Raw genomic sequence first — 12,103 nt, 5'->3', positions numbered from 1 at the left:
ATTAGTGGTGCTGTTATGTACAGACCTGGCAGCTCTGGTTTGGGTATTTATTTGAGCTGGTATGCTAAGTGGGGATGTAGCATAGGGTTAAAATACGTGTCATGATCAATGCAACGCAAAAACTCCATATCTTACTCTTTAGAGTTTTCCAATGTTTTCCGGTGACAACATTTTGTCTTCACATTGTCCAATTTGAGGTAAAGGGGCACTTCAGTGATTTAATACTCCACTTTTTTAAAGGTTTAATAATCACCCTTACTCTAATGAAGTATGTTGGTATTTGCGGTGGCAGAACAATCTTTTATTTAAGTAAAGGGATCAACAATAATAGGTTTTGTTTGTTGATTATAGGTGTTGTGTGTAGATCTGTAAAGTGACCAGAAACAAGCCGTCATATAAATATAAATGTAGTAGGATAGCAAGTTGAGTACAAGTATATATATATAAGTTATATAATGTGGAAATTGTTCAAGTAAATTAGAATTAAGTACAGTTTTTAAGTAAATGTACCATGCTACTTTATATTTATTTACATTTATACTATGATCAACTGACAAAGTAGAATACATATGTATATAGTATTATAACCAATATGAGTACTTTATATATTTACATAACTATATTCTGCTGATAATGCATCTAAAGTTTTACTTCAGTAAAACTTTGAATGCAGGAGTGTTACTATATTGTGGTATTGCTACTTTTACTCAAATAAAGGATCGGCATGTGGCTGCACCCCCCACCCCACCCCCCCTCTCTTTCTTGAATGTAGTTTTCTTACATATAATTTGAATAGGAACATAGTTTTGTGTATTATATCTAAACATCATAATTCATTTATAGCTATTAGAGGCCCTCTTCGCTGGGGGCCCCCAGGCAGTTGTCTGTTAAGCCTGGCTCCACGCCACCACTTTTTTTACCAGGGGTTTTTACCATTAAACATTTGTAGTCCCCCCCAAAAAAACCCAATCCAAATTGTCGCATCACTTCTGTTCCCAACACATAATGTAGTCCCTGGGTGCATGCTCATTCGTCACTGTTCCCCTGTCACCATATTCCCCACCAACTACAGTGTCATTACTTGAGGTCAATGAAATAACCAGCTTGTTTTCCTAAATTCGCTGCCTCTTTTATAGCAATGGAGAGCGGTTTAAGTCACAGATACACTTTGCAGCTACTGAATGCATTTATTGGTTCATGCCGTCAGAGCAGCAGGTGTTGAATTTAAATGCAATGTTTGCGTGTGTGTTAATAATTCCATGCACGAGGTAAATCATCAATTTTTTGTTTTGCTACTTTTGTGCGCGCGCATGTACACACACTTAAACGGGTGTCTGTGGGTGCATCTCTGTGTGTATGCGTGTGTGTGTGTGTGCATCAATGCTAAGAATATGTATGTATGAATAAACAGCTAAGTTGCGGCGATGAGACTCCACGCTCCGGTGCACAACAGTGATGAGGTCATTAACTCCCCCTCCCTACCAGTAAACAAGCACCTGTTACCCTCGCACCCCAGGCACACTCACACGCCAACAAACACACACCTTAGATACATTCCCCCGAAAACCTGCTCAAATTCCTCCATCTGCACCAGAAGCCATTTTGCTCTCACCGTTTCCGCTGACCCAATGAGAACTCGTCAGAGCGTCAGGTGGCACATCGCGCCACGCTGAAGCATCTGCTTTGAACAGAAGCCCCGAACTGCTGTTTTTTAAGATGTTAATGAGAAACACCCTGCAGTATTTAACAATTAACTGAGCATGTAATCGCCCCCTCTGACACTGACGTTATAAATATTCTAATATCAACTGTAGTATCCACTGGCCTTTGCAAGAGCTTGTGAAAAGGTAATAAACAATAAATGACTTAAAGCATATGTTGCACTGATGTGTTTGAGCCACGAATTATCCGAGGAAATACATATTAAACAGTTGTCTGTTGGTTATTGCTTCTCATGGGCATCGTCACATAAATGAACACAATTACTGAAGCTTCCAAAACCCTCCGTGGCCAAACTCCAGTCTTTCTTTCCTCAGTTGTTTCCCTGAGCTTTCCCCTAAAACCAGGTGAGCTATGTTGAGCTAAGTGTGGCAGACACTAAATCAATAGAGCGTTGGATAAGGTTGTAGTGGTTCACATTTAGCAAAAAGATAACTTCAGATAACTCAAAGGCACGCACACGCACACACACACACACACACACACACACACACACACACACACACACACACAAGCTGGCTGGGATAGAGATGGAAGCCGACAGATCACATCAATTAGAAAAAAAGATAAGAACGCGGGCATTCTAACACACACTTGCACACACACACACACACACATGCACAAGCAACAGAGAGATTACAGCTAGGAGCCACCAAAAACAGTTAGAGGGCACGGGGTGACACGGTGAAATGATTGCTTCAGACATTTGGAAATTACCTTTGTAACTTTTATAGCATCCACAGAGTCCCATAGAAGTAAAACATTTATAGGATGTAGTTACAGTGGTTTTAGGGGCACGTAGGAAATGTAGTGGTGGAGCCGGTGGGAGTTGCGAGGTTGGGTCAATCTAATTGGCTTTCTAAAATACTAAATTGTCAATGTGCTGCAAGAGTAAACACTATTGCTGTGTCCCAGTTGAGGGGCTGGACTCTCCAAAGTCCACATTTCTTTCACCAAATGCAACGTTCCACTTTCAAAAAGGCTCCCCCACAACGCAGCCAAGAGTGCAACGTTCTCGTATCCCAGTTCGGGAAAAAAAAAAAAAAAAAAAAAAAAAAAAAACATTAGGTGCATCATTTGTAGCTCACTGTCCAATGAAACATTGCAGTGGACAGGTTGATCAAAATAAGAGAACAGAATGGGAAAACCTTTACACTGAGTGTAGGAGGTGCTTGCTTGCTCACTACACAGTTCAATGTATACAAGATGTACCAATTCTAATACACGTAGAAGCCTCTACGTAAACAACCTGCAGCTATCACTCTCTCTCTCTTGTCCAGCCATCGCGTCGCCGTTACCTGCATACCCGAAAAAGGTCAAGACGCCGATCGCTTTCAGCCGCGTTGGAGCTGTGCTAAGGTGCCGCTGAACCTTTCCCGCTGTTGCTGCTTCACATTAAAAGCTTTCCGCTGGTGAACTGACGGGATGTTTTTAAATTGTGTAGAAGTTGTAGGGTGCTCTTCAGTAAAAATGAGTCCAATCAACCGGCTATGGTGGTCAGATCCAGATCAGTTTTAAATATGGCAGGGAGGAATACACGGCGCGCACAATTATTAGGCAAGTTGTATTTCTGAGGATTCATTTTAATTTTTGAACAAATGCAGTGCTCTCAGTCAATCCAAAATGTTAATAAACCTCAAACCTGAGTATTTAACAAAGGAAAAGTGAGTTTTGGCTTTCTCGGGAGAATATCTATGCATGCACAATTGTGAGGCAACTAAATGAAAAACGAAAAATTCCCCATCTCAATTGTTTATTTTCATTTATTAGAGTAAGAACAAATAAACAACTCGAAATTTACAAATAAACACTTCTGACATTTCGACAAATATTCAGTGCCATCCATGGAGTCTGTTAGTTTCTTGATCTGTTGATGATCAACTTTTTGTGCAGCAGCATCCACAGCCTCCCAAACGCTGTTCAAAGAGGTGTATTGTCTTCCCTCACTGTAAATCTCACCTTTAAGAAGGACCCACAAGTTCTCAATAGGGTTTAGGTCAGGTGGGGAAGGGGGCCATGTCATTATTCTGTCATCTTTAAGTCCTTTTGCTGGCTAGCCACGCAGTGGAGTACTTGGATGCATGTGATGGAGCATTGTCCTGCTTAAAAATCATGGCCTTCTTCAATGATGTAGACTTTTTCCTGTACCACTGCTTGAAGAAAGTATCTTCTAAAAACTGGCAGTAGGTTTGAGAGTTGATTTTAAAGTCCATCTTCAACCCGAAAAGGTCCAACTAGCTCATCCTTAATAATAGTAGCCCATACCAGTACCCCACCTCCACCTCCACCTTGCTGGCGTCTGACTCGAAGTGGAGCTCTGTGCCCGTTGGTGATCCAGCCACGGGCCCATCCATCTGGTCCGTCAAGAGTCACTCTCATTTCATCCGTCCATAAAACCTTTGAAAAATCTGTCTTCAGATATCTCTTGGCCCAGCCTTGACGTTTCAGCTTATGAGTCTTGTTCAGTGGTGGTGGTGTTTCAGCCTTCCTCACCTGGGCCACGTCTCTGAGCACCCAACACCTTGTACTTCTGGACACTCCCAGGTAGGTTGCATTTGTGGAATATGGCAGCACTGGGAGGTTAATGGGTTCCTGGTAGCTTCACGTTTAATTCTTCTCAAGTCTTTAGCAGTTAATTTGCATCTTTTTTTTTCTCCACACGTTTCTCGTGACCCTGTTGACTATTTGCAACAAAATGTTTGATTGTTCGGTGATCGCGCCTCAATAGCTCAGCTGCTTCAAGAGTGCTGCATCCCTCCGAAAGGCATTTTACAATTTTTGACTTTTCAGAGTCTGTTAAATCTCTTTTTTGGCCCATTTTGTCTGAGGTAAAGAAGCCGCCTAATAATTATGCACACCTTGATATAGGGTGTTGATCACTTTAGGCCACACCCTCCCTCATTACACAAATACACATCACCTGATAATGCTTAAATCCAATTAGCATTCAAGTTTGTACAGCTTGGAGTTGGAAAACATGCATGAAAATGACGATAAGGTCAAGATACTCACTTGCCTAATAATTGTGCGCGCAGTGTATAAACAAGACTAGTACACCTCCAACACGTCATCAGTGTCAACAAGTTTACCTTGCTTTGTTGTACTATGGAAAAACACGATTTGATGGTGTCAAACAGCAGGAGACAGAATTGAAAGTCTTCCACCTGACAGAATACAGAGTTAAACCACGACATTGTTGCTGGAAGTTTCAATTTCTCCTTTAAAAATTCTGAGATCCCACAGATAAAGGTGGCAGTGGTGGGATTTGAACCCACGCCTCCATAGAGACTGGAGCCTTAATCCAGCGCCTTAGACCACTCGGCCACACTACCTTGGCCTCTGATCTTTCGGACCAGATCAGATCACAATCAGTCAATAGGCATTTTTTCAACCACTGAGTTCTGGACTCCCTCAGAGGAACTGCCCACTGGGGAGCTCCCCCGAGAACTACATACCTACATACCGGTTATAGCAGCGTCATTTCTGCGCAACACACAACAACAACAGCTACCAGCTGCTAATGTCGGTCCATTTGTCCGCGTTTCGTTTCCATTTTATAGAGCTGGCATCACGAGCTATTGTTTACACGGCTAGCGCTTCACACAGGCGTTTGGCGGTTGCCGGTGCCATTAGGTGGAGGACAAACTCTGACTGAGCAGCGGTGGGATTTGAATCCACACCTCCTGAGAGACTGGAGCCTCAATCCAGCACAATAGACTACTCCAGTTACAATACCAGTTAGAACGGCTGTATCACTGCCGTAGTTACGACTGTTGCGATTTTCGTTTTAAAAGAAGCTCACACAGTCCACAGTGATCCACATCCCTCAAGGAATCAGCCCCTCACTCACTCCCTAAATGCAACCCTTTTCCTCCTCCGCTACCTCCTCTGTCTGCCTTGTGAAGTTTTGCAAGAGGCATAGGCCCCCAATTTGATTGGTCTATTTTTGTTTTATGTCACCCTCCCTCGAACATTTATCTTGGGCTCAGGGCCTTCTGATCAGTTGACGATTCATTTTAGCTCCAGTTTTCTCTTTTGCTCTGAAGCCAGATGGATCTTTTTTTTCTTTCTTTAACTGCTCCTTCTGTTTGATGGCATCGGCGGTTAGGTATTTTAAAGGGTCTATCTCAATTTCTTTCTCATTTCACACGTCCTTCCACCCCAAAGTATCTCATTTAAATTTAAAAACTTAATTTACCCAGGAGTGTTTTCAATACCCTGCTTCAAATTTGCGGATTTACACACATTCACCTTTGAGAGTTATTCAATACAACCACAGCCTTCTGTTGTTGACCTCTGAACAGCACCAATGGAGTTGCAGATGGAAGGTCAATTCCTTGCTCAAGGGAATGTCAATAGTTGTTACTGATATAGTGTTACTCATTCACTTTTAACACCCACATTTTCCATGTCCCATGAAGCACAGGAGCCTGAATGCGCCGGTGAGAATATGACTGACTCACTCCCCGACTAAATCACTTGTTTAAATAGGCCCTCTTTGCTGTGAGAACAGAGTGAGGAGATGGGACGAGATGAGAATAAAAGATGACACAATTGAGAAAGATGGGGGGGGGGGGGTGCTGAGAGAAGAGACAAGCTGAGAGTCCACAGAAGACGGAGGAGGTGAGGTGAGACGGAAAGAGAGAGGAGTTCAAAAGGGGGAGAGGGGAGGACGGCCAGGCCCGACGCAGCCGAGGGGATTTGGTCGATGAAGGCAAGAAAAGGGAGCAAGTGCCACAATAACTTTAAAGCAATCTTGGTTTAAAATAGTGGTCTATAAACGGGAAAATGAAGTCTCTTTTTTTCTGAAATGATTGAATTCATAGGAATGATGGAAATTGTTCACTGATAACCTCTTTCACTCAGTCCCCTTTGATATTTGCTAAAACTCTTCTCTTCTCTCCCAACATCTGGCCTCTGTTGGTGCTTGGTTTAGCCTGCGCACAAGCTCAACCTGATGTAGCGTCCCAGTCAAGCCCCCAGTAACGGCACCGGGCTGTGAAGCCATTTAGGCGTATTGCTACTCCAGATCGTCACATGAGGCACTCTGGCACAAAAGGCGTTTTTTTTATCATTAGCCGATAATCCTACTAGCACAAAACAGCTGATGTGAAATTTACCATGAATTTTCCTCGAGTGATGATAATTTCTCGACACAATATTGGCCTGCTTACAAAATGTCCCATTGCACGCCCAGGACTCAGATACCATGAGAAATTGTCAGCTACACACACACACACACACACACACACAGGGATTCAGGCTTAACATTAAGTAATACATCAACAACAGAAGTCTTCCCTTGTGGGGTCCTCGGGATCAGACCTTATCAGTTATGGGTCCGTGGCCCTACATGTTCTCAGTGGTAGTCTTAAAGGGCCGGTGTTCTGCAGGTTTGTGACCAGCCATGATAGTCATGGCTCATTAACCACCAGAGGGAATAGCAGCAGGACATCAGCCTCGAGTATGACTGGCCCTACTGCCTCTATTCTGGGTTCCTTGACATTAAAAAAAAAAAAGAAGCTCATTTACCTCTGCTGTAGGACTCATAATGGCTCAAAGAACCCTCTGATTTACAGACAAGTTTAAAGTGACACACTGTGGTTCTCTAAAAGGTCTTTGTACTGATTATAACTGACTGTTTCATGCATTTGTTATGTGTTTTATGTGCAGTAGCAATAAATCCCGGTCCTCGATTTAAAATGAAAAACAACTAATCTGTGCACTTAGGGCCACAATTAAAGACCACTCCTTTAAAGCTCTATGAAGAATCAATGTGAGGACCACATGAGCGCGGCGCGTCAGAAAACAACTTCCTAAAAGGGGTGTTTGCAGCATCCGAAAGATTTGAGCGTGGTACCACACATATCTTTTATATAAAGGTTTACCACATCAAAAAGAGGTCTTTTGGTACAATCTTTAAAAAAAAAATGGGAGCTTAAAAAGGGAGTATGTGAGTGAAGAGGAGAGGAGGTCAGAACAGGAGCAACAGGAATTGAGTTGAGAAATTGTAAGGTGCAATAATAACAGGCAGGGAGGTGAGGAGAGACGAAGGAAAATGCATTGAAAATGTTTCAAAGTTTAACAAGTGAGATGATGCGAGAAGGTAAGACTGCGAGGAGAGTTGAGAGAGGTAGGAGCGTTTAGGCGAGCAAGATTGCCTTCCACTGTTACCCATGTGACTGTTTCAGAAGTTGACGTGAGTCTTCAGCACTTCCGGTCACCAAATCAAGTCGGGTGTCTCTGTGCTGGCAGTTGCATGCGAAAAAGGCACCGCTTAAAAGTCACGCACTTTGTCGATCTAATCATCCACCTTGAACATTCTCCCGAAGAGGTACACACGTAACATCGACATAACATCGAGCTGTTTCCGCCTTTGCTGCTAAGAAAGAAAGAGGCCATTATTCACACGTGTCAGTGAATGCAAATGTACCCATTTTAGCAACCTGAGCAGTCATCTTTCCGATCAGAACAATATCAAACCATCCACTGGCCCAGCCAACTTAATCAAATCGATCAAATGAACAATATTCCGGAGGAGCGGAAGGTGGTCATCGGGTCCCCTGAAAGGAATGAGGTGTTCCGAGGCTTGTCAGGTAGACGAACGGAAGGGATGGCGAAATTCGTCGAAATTAAGATGTCTGCAAAATGTTAAGACAGTGTTCTCCTCCCCACAGTCTCTGTGATCTCACCAGCGAAACCTTTCTCAATAAATAATCCCACATGCAGTCAGAGACGCGTGTCTGTGTGTCACATATGATGGTGTCTCTGACATGTCATAAGACACTTTATTGATTAAGTGCATATTAGGCATAAGTTCCTGGCTCTTCCGTGTTATTGATGATGGGGGAAATCCCCCCCCCCCCCCCCCCCCCAAATCACCTTAAAAGCTCCTTGTGATCCTGGGAACGGAACGTCGACTCCTCCATGTTTTGATGGTTAATGCACTGTGCCTCCATCGTGAGCTGTGTGTTACTTTCAGTACTGAGAATAGCATGCTGATGAGCGGCTACTGGGCAAATATTTTTGTAAAAAAAAAAAAAAAAAAAATCCGGCAAAACCTTACCCGCTAAGAAGTAACACTGGGAAAGGAATCTTCAGCAGCACTTCTACCAGAGAGCAAAGATGTTATTAGTAAAACCAACATGTTTCGGCAAAGCTTTGTTCTCTGTACTGCCGGTGTTAGTACGACGACTCCCACAGAGCTGGGACAGTCAGAGGAGGAAAGAGGAGAGGGAAAACACCTGATGCTCAGACGCTTTTCCCTTTCATACTGCTAAGGAGCCCGGGAAAAAAAAAGGGAGGGGGAGGGGGTATTGGGCATTTGAGAAACAGGTCAGGTTGCCAGGTTTCGTCTGGAAGATTGTAGGGGAGGTCCGGGTCCAAACAAAAGATGTGATAGCAAAGGGGAAAAAAATGGAGGAGAAAATGCCAGGCTTTGGGCTCGCTATTTTAATTTTTGAGAAGGGAAATCCTGTGAAAATTTGATAATTGCTTGCAAAATGTCCAATACAGAAAACTAAATTCAACCTACAAACGCCATTTCCAGCTAAATTTCAGCCACTTCCTTAACCCTGCTTGTGTTCTGATGACGTTGGCTGTGACCCCACCGCTTTACGTGTAAAATGAGTAATGCCATCATTTTAACAATACCTAATTGCAACATCAGCCATTGTTTTCTTGTAAACATTGTTTGGCTTTTCTTCTGACCTTATTCAAATCTGACAGAAATGGCGCTGGCATTGTTGATGCACCAAAATAAAGAAACATTTCATGTTTTACATGTTGTATGGGCTGTGCATGAACAAATCTGTATTCCTTGTCACTCATGTTTGGGGTCAATCTGACTCCCTGTTCGATCTCTTATGAACAAACTGTTGTGAAACTCCAATAAAGCCTAAATACACGTAGCTAGAATTTGGGACTGGTTGCGCTACATACAAAAAAGCACTGTCAACACCAGTCACAGATATAGAGCATATATGAAAATCTCTTCTGTCGCGGACTCCTGAGACATGTCAGCGGTTCAAAATCAGGGGTTACAGTATGAAGCATTCTCATCAAATGAGGAAAAATCATGAAGAATCAAGGTGGTAAAACAATTTTAAGTATGTGTTGGACCCCAAACACAACATTAGAGTTACATTTTCTTCCCTTTTTCCCCTCCAAATCCTATTATATCAATCGTATTTTGAGCTCAGGATCTTGTTTTCTGTTAATTGCGGTGACATTTTTTTGGCATATAATACATAAAATATAATACTTTCACACCTGCCAGCTTCTTTTAAATAGAGCAGATACTTTTTTTTGTGTGTGAAAATCAGCTAATCTTTACCACAATATACTGTCGACTGATGGTGTCTGGTGTTAAGGTTTTTTTTTTTTGCCCCATCCTTTATTTAGGCAAAGTTTCGGCAAATTTACATGTCGTCATCTTCACCCAGAAGTTACCACGAGATGGATATGGTAGTGTAGGGAGTGTATAGTGTGTGTGTGTGTGTGTGTGTGTGTGTGTGTGAAAGAAAAAGAGAGCGGGAGAGTGTTTGACTTCATGCATGTTGGATGTATGCATGTACGTATGCATTAGAACGGTCATTTGTTCTGGTCGATGAATGTGAAGATGTGTGTGTTTGTGTGAGTGAGCGAGTCAGCGAGCGAGAAAGTGTGTGTGTGTGTGTGTGTGTGTGTGTGTGTGTGTGTGTGTGTGTGTGTGTGTGTGTGTGTTTCTCTTCGCTGACAGCTGAACAAAAGGTGTACGGGCCCGTGACAAGCTGTTGACGGTTTCATATCCACTCTGGGGCGGCAGTCAAGACTCTACTGGAGGAAAAAAAAAAGAGAGAGAGAGAAGGGAGATGAAAAGATGAACGGAAGGCGAGTGGAAAAACACACTCCGGCATCTCCCTGAAGAGTCACAAACGCCACCGACATGTTATTGCCTTGTCTGCATCCGCTGCATGTGTGCCTGTGTCTTTTGCTTTTTCTCTCGCGCCCTTTCAGTCCATCATTCTCTCACTTCCTCTCGTTCAGCCGCTCGTCACGTGCCGTAACCTTGTAAGTATATTTGAGCATGTACATCTTAGCATGTACATCTAACCCTCCCCTCTGTCTTCGAACAAGGCTTTTAAGCCGGGCTTCAGTACATTTTCCCGGTGGCTCTTTTGTTGTTGTTGTTTTGTTTTTTTTTTGCGATGACAATTTTTATTCCTTTTCGACCAATGAGGGGATGGGATGGAGGGAGGGAGGGAGGGAGAAGGGAGAAAGGACCGAGGGCCGGATGCAGGCTGTGAAAGAGGAAAAGATGATGGAGAGCAGAAGAGAAGGGTTGAAGTATTCGATCAAAAGGTGTGAGGACGGTGAAGAGGCAAGCGTGAAGGAAAGAAAAAGATACTGCCTGCTGTAAGAACTGAAGAGCGGTAGAGCTAGAAAGCATACAACCGAGCTGACAGGCAGACACAAAGCGTCCCTGTCTCCTATAAAAGACATTTATATTCCACGAAGTTGATTTGCCAAATACTTGCCGGAGAAAAAAACGTAACTTCAGCCTGATAACGTTCACTGGCGACATTTTTATCCAGTGTGGTGTGACATTCTCATACAGTACAGCAAGTCTCAGGGAAGTGCTGGGAGCTGATGGTTGGACTCGGACGCCAGAGACCACAGTTGTTGTCCTCTGTACCACATGTTGTTAGGTGTGCGCTACTACAACGCATGATTGTGGCGAAGAAAAGACTGCTTTATAGTTAAGTATAAAAAAATTCAGCGTGCCCCGCCTTGTTCTTTCGTTGCCATACTTTTTGAATATTTAACCAAGACCACGACCATCTTTCCCTAACCTTGACAAAGTGCCTTGAGGGCCTGAACATAACTACAATACAACATGCTTCGTGCTTTATTTGCCAGAGGTGGATTTTTACAACAGACACCACTTGTTCAGCCATCATTCATTTTGTTATTGACACCCGTGCTTTTCCTACTGTGACATGTCAAGATGCCTTAACGAAAAACGACCATTGTAAGGAGACAGGCGAAACCCGACTCAAGACCAGGATGGACACAGCTAAATTTGACAGGGACCACCAGAAGCCTCCCAGTGGGACTCCCTCACGTGGCTGGGCTGTCGTAACTTCTAGCCGGGGCATCTTGGTGTGTTGCCCTCGAAAATGCAGTTGAAAGCTGTGGCAAAAGACGGTGAGTGAACCTCGAGTTAGGGTCATGTTGTCGAACTGAACTGAAGTACGCCGACAGTAACAGTTTTGCAGAAACACTCCGTGATGACAGTTTGCAGACACGTTGAACATGACTGTTTCCAAAGCAAACAGGGCTGACATAAAGACACGAGAGATAAAAAACTACTGGCCGTTAAAGAGAGGCACACTGTACTGTG

At 43.4% G+C, this 12,103-nt stretch overlaps 1 non-coding gene across 1 annotated transcript; it reads right to left on the bottom strand.

Moving 5' to 3' along the window:
* Nucleotides 1–4,969: 4,969 nt before the first annotated feature.
* On the bottom strand, nucleotides 4,970–5,051 carry trnal-aag (transfer RNA leucine (anticodon AAG)). The gene has a single exon. It is a non-coding gene; the product is annotated as a tRNA-Leu (tRNA).
* Between the last annotated feature and the right edge of the window lie 7,052 nt (nucleotides 5,052–12,103).

The sequence above is a fragment of the Enoplosus armatus genome, chromosome 10, assembly GCF_043641665.1.
Source record: "Enoplosus armatus isolate fEnoArm2 chromosome 10, fEnoArm2.hap1, whole genome shotgun sequence".
Taxonomy (NCBI): Eukaryota; Metazoa; Chordata; class Actinopteri; order Centrarchiformes; family Enoplosidae; genus Enoplosus; species Enoplosus armatus.
This window is presented reverse-complemented; position numbering and strand designations above follow the sequence as displayed.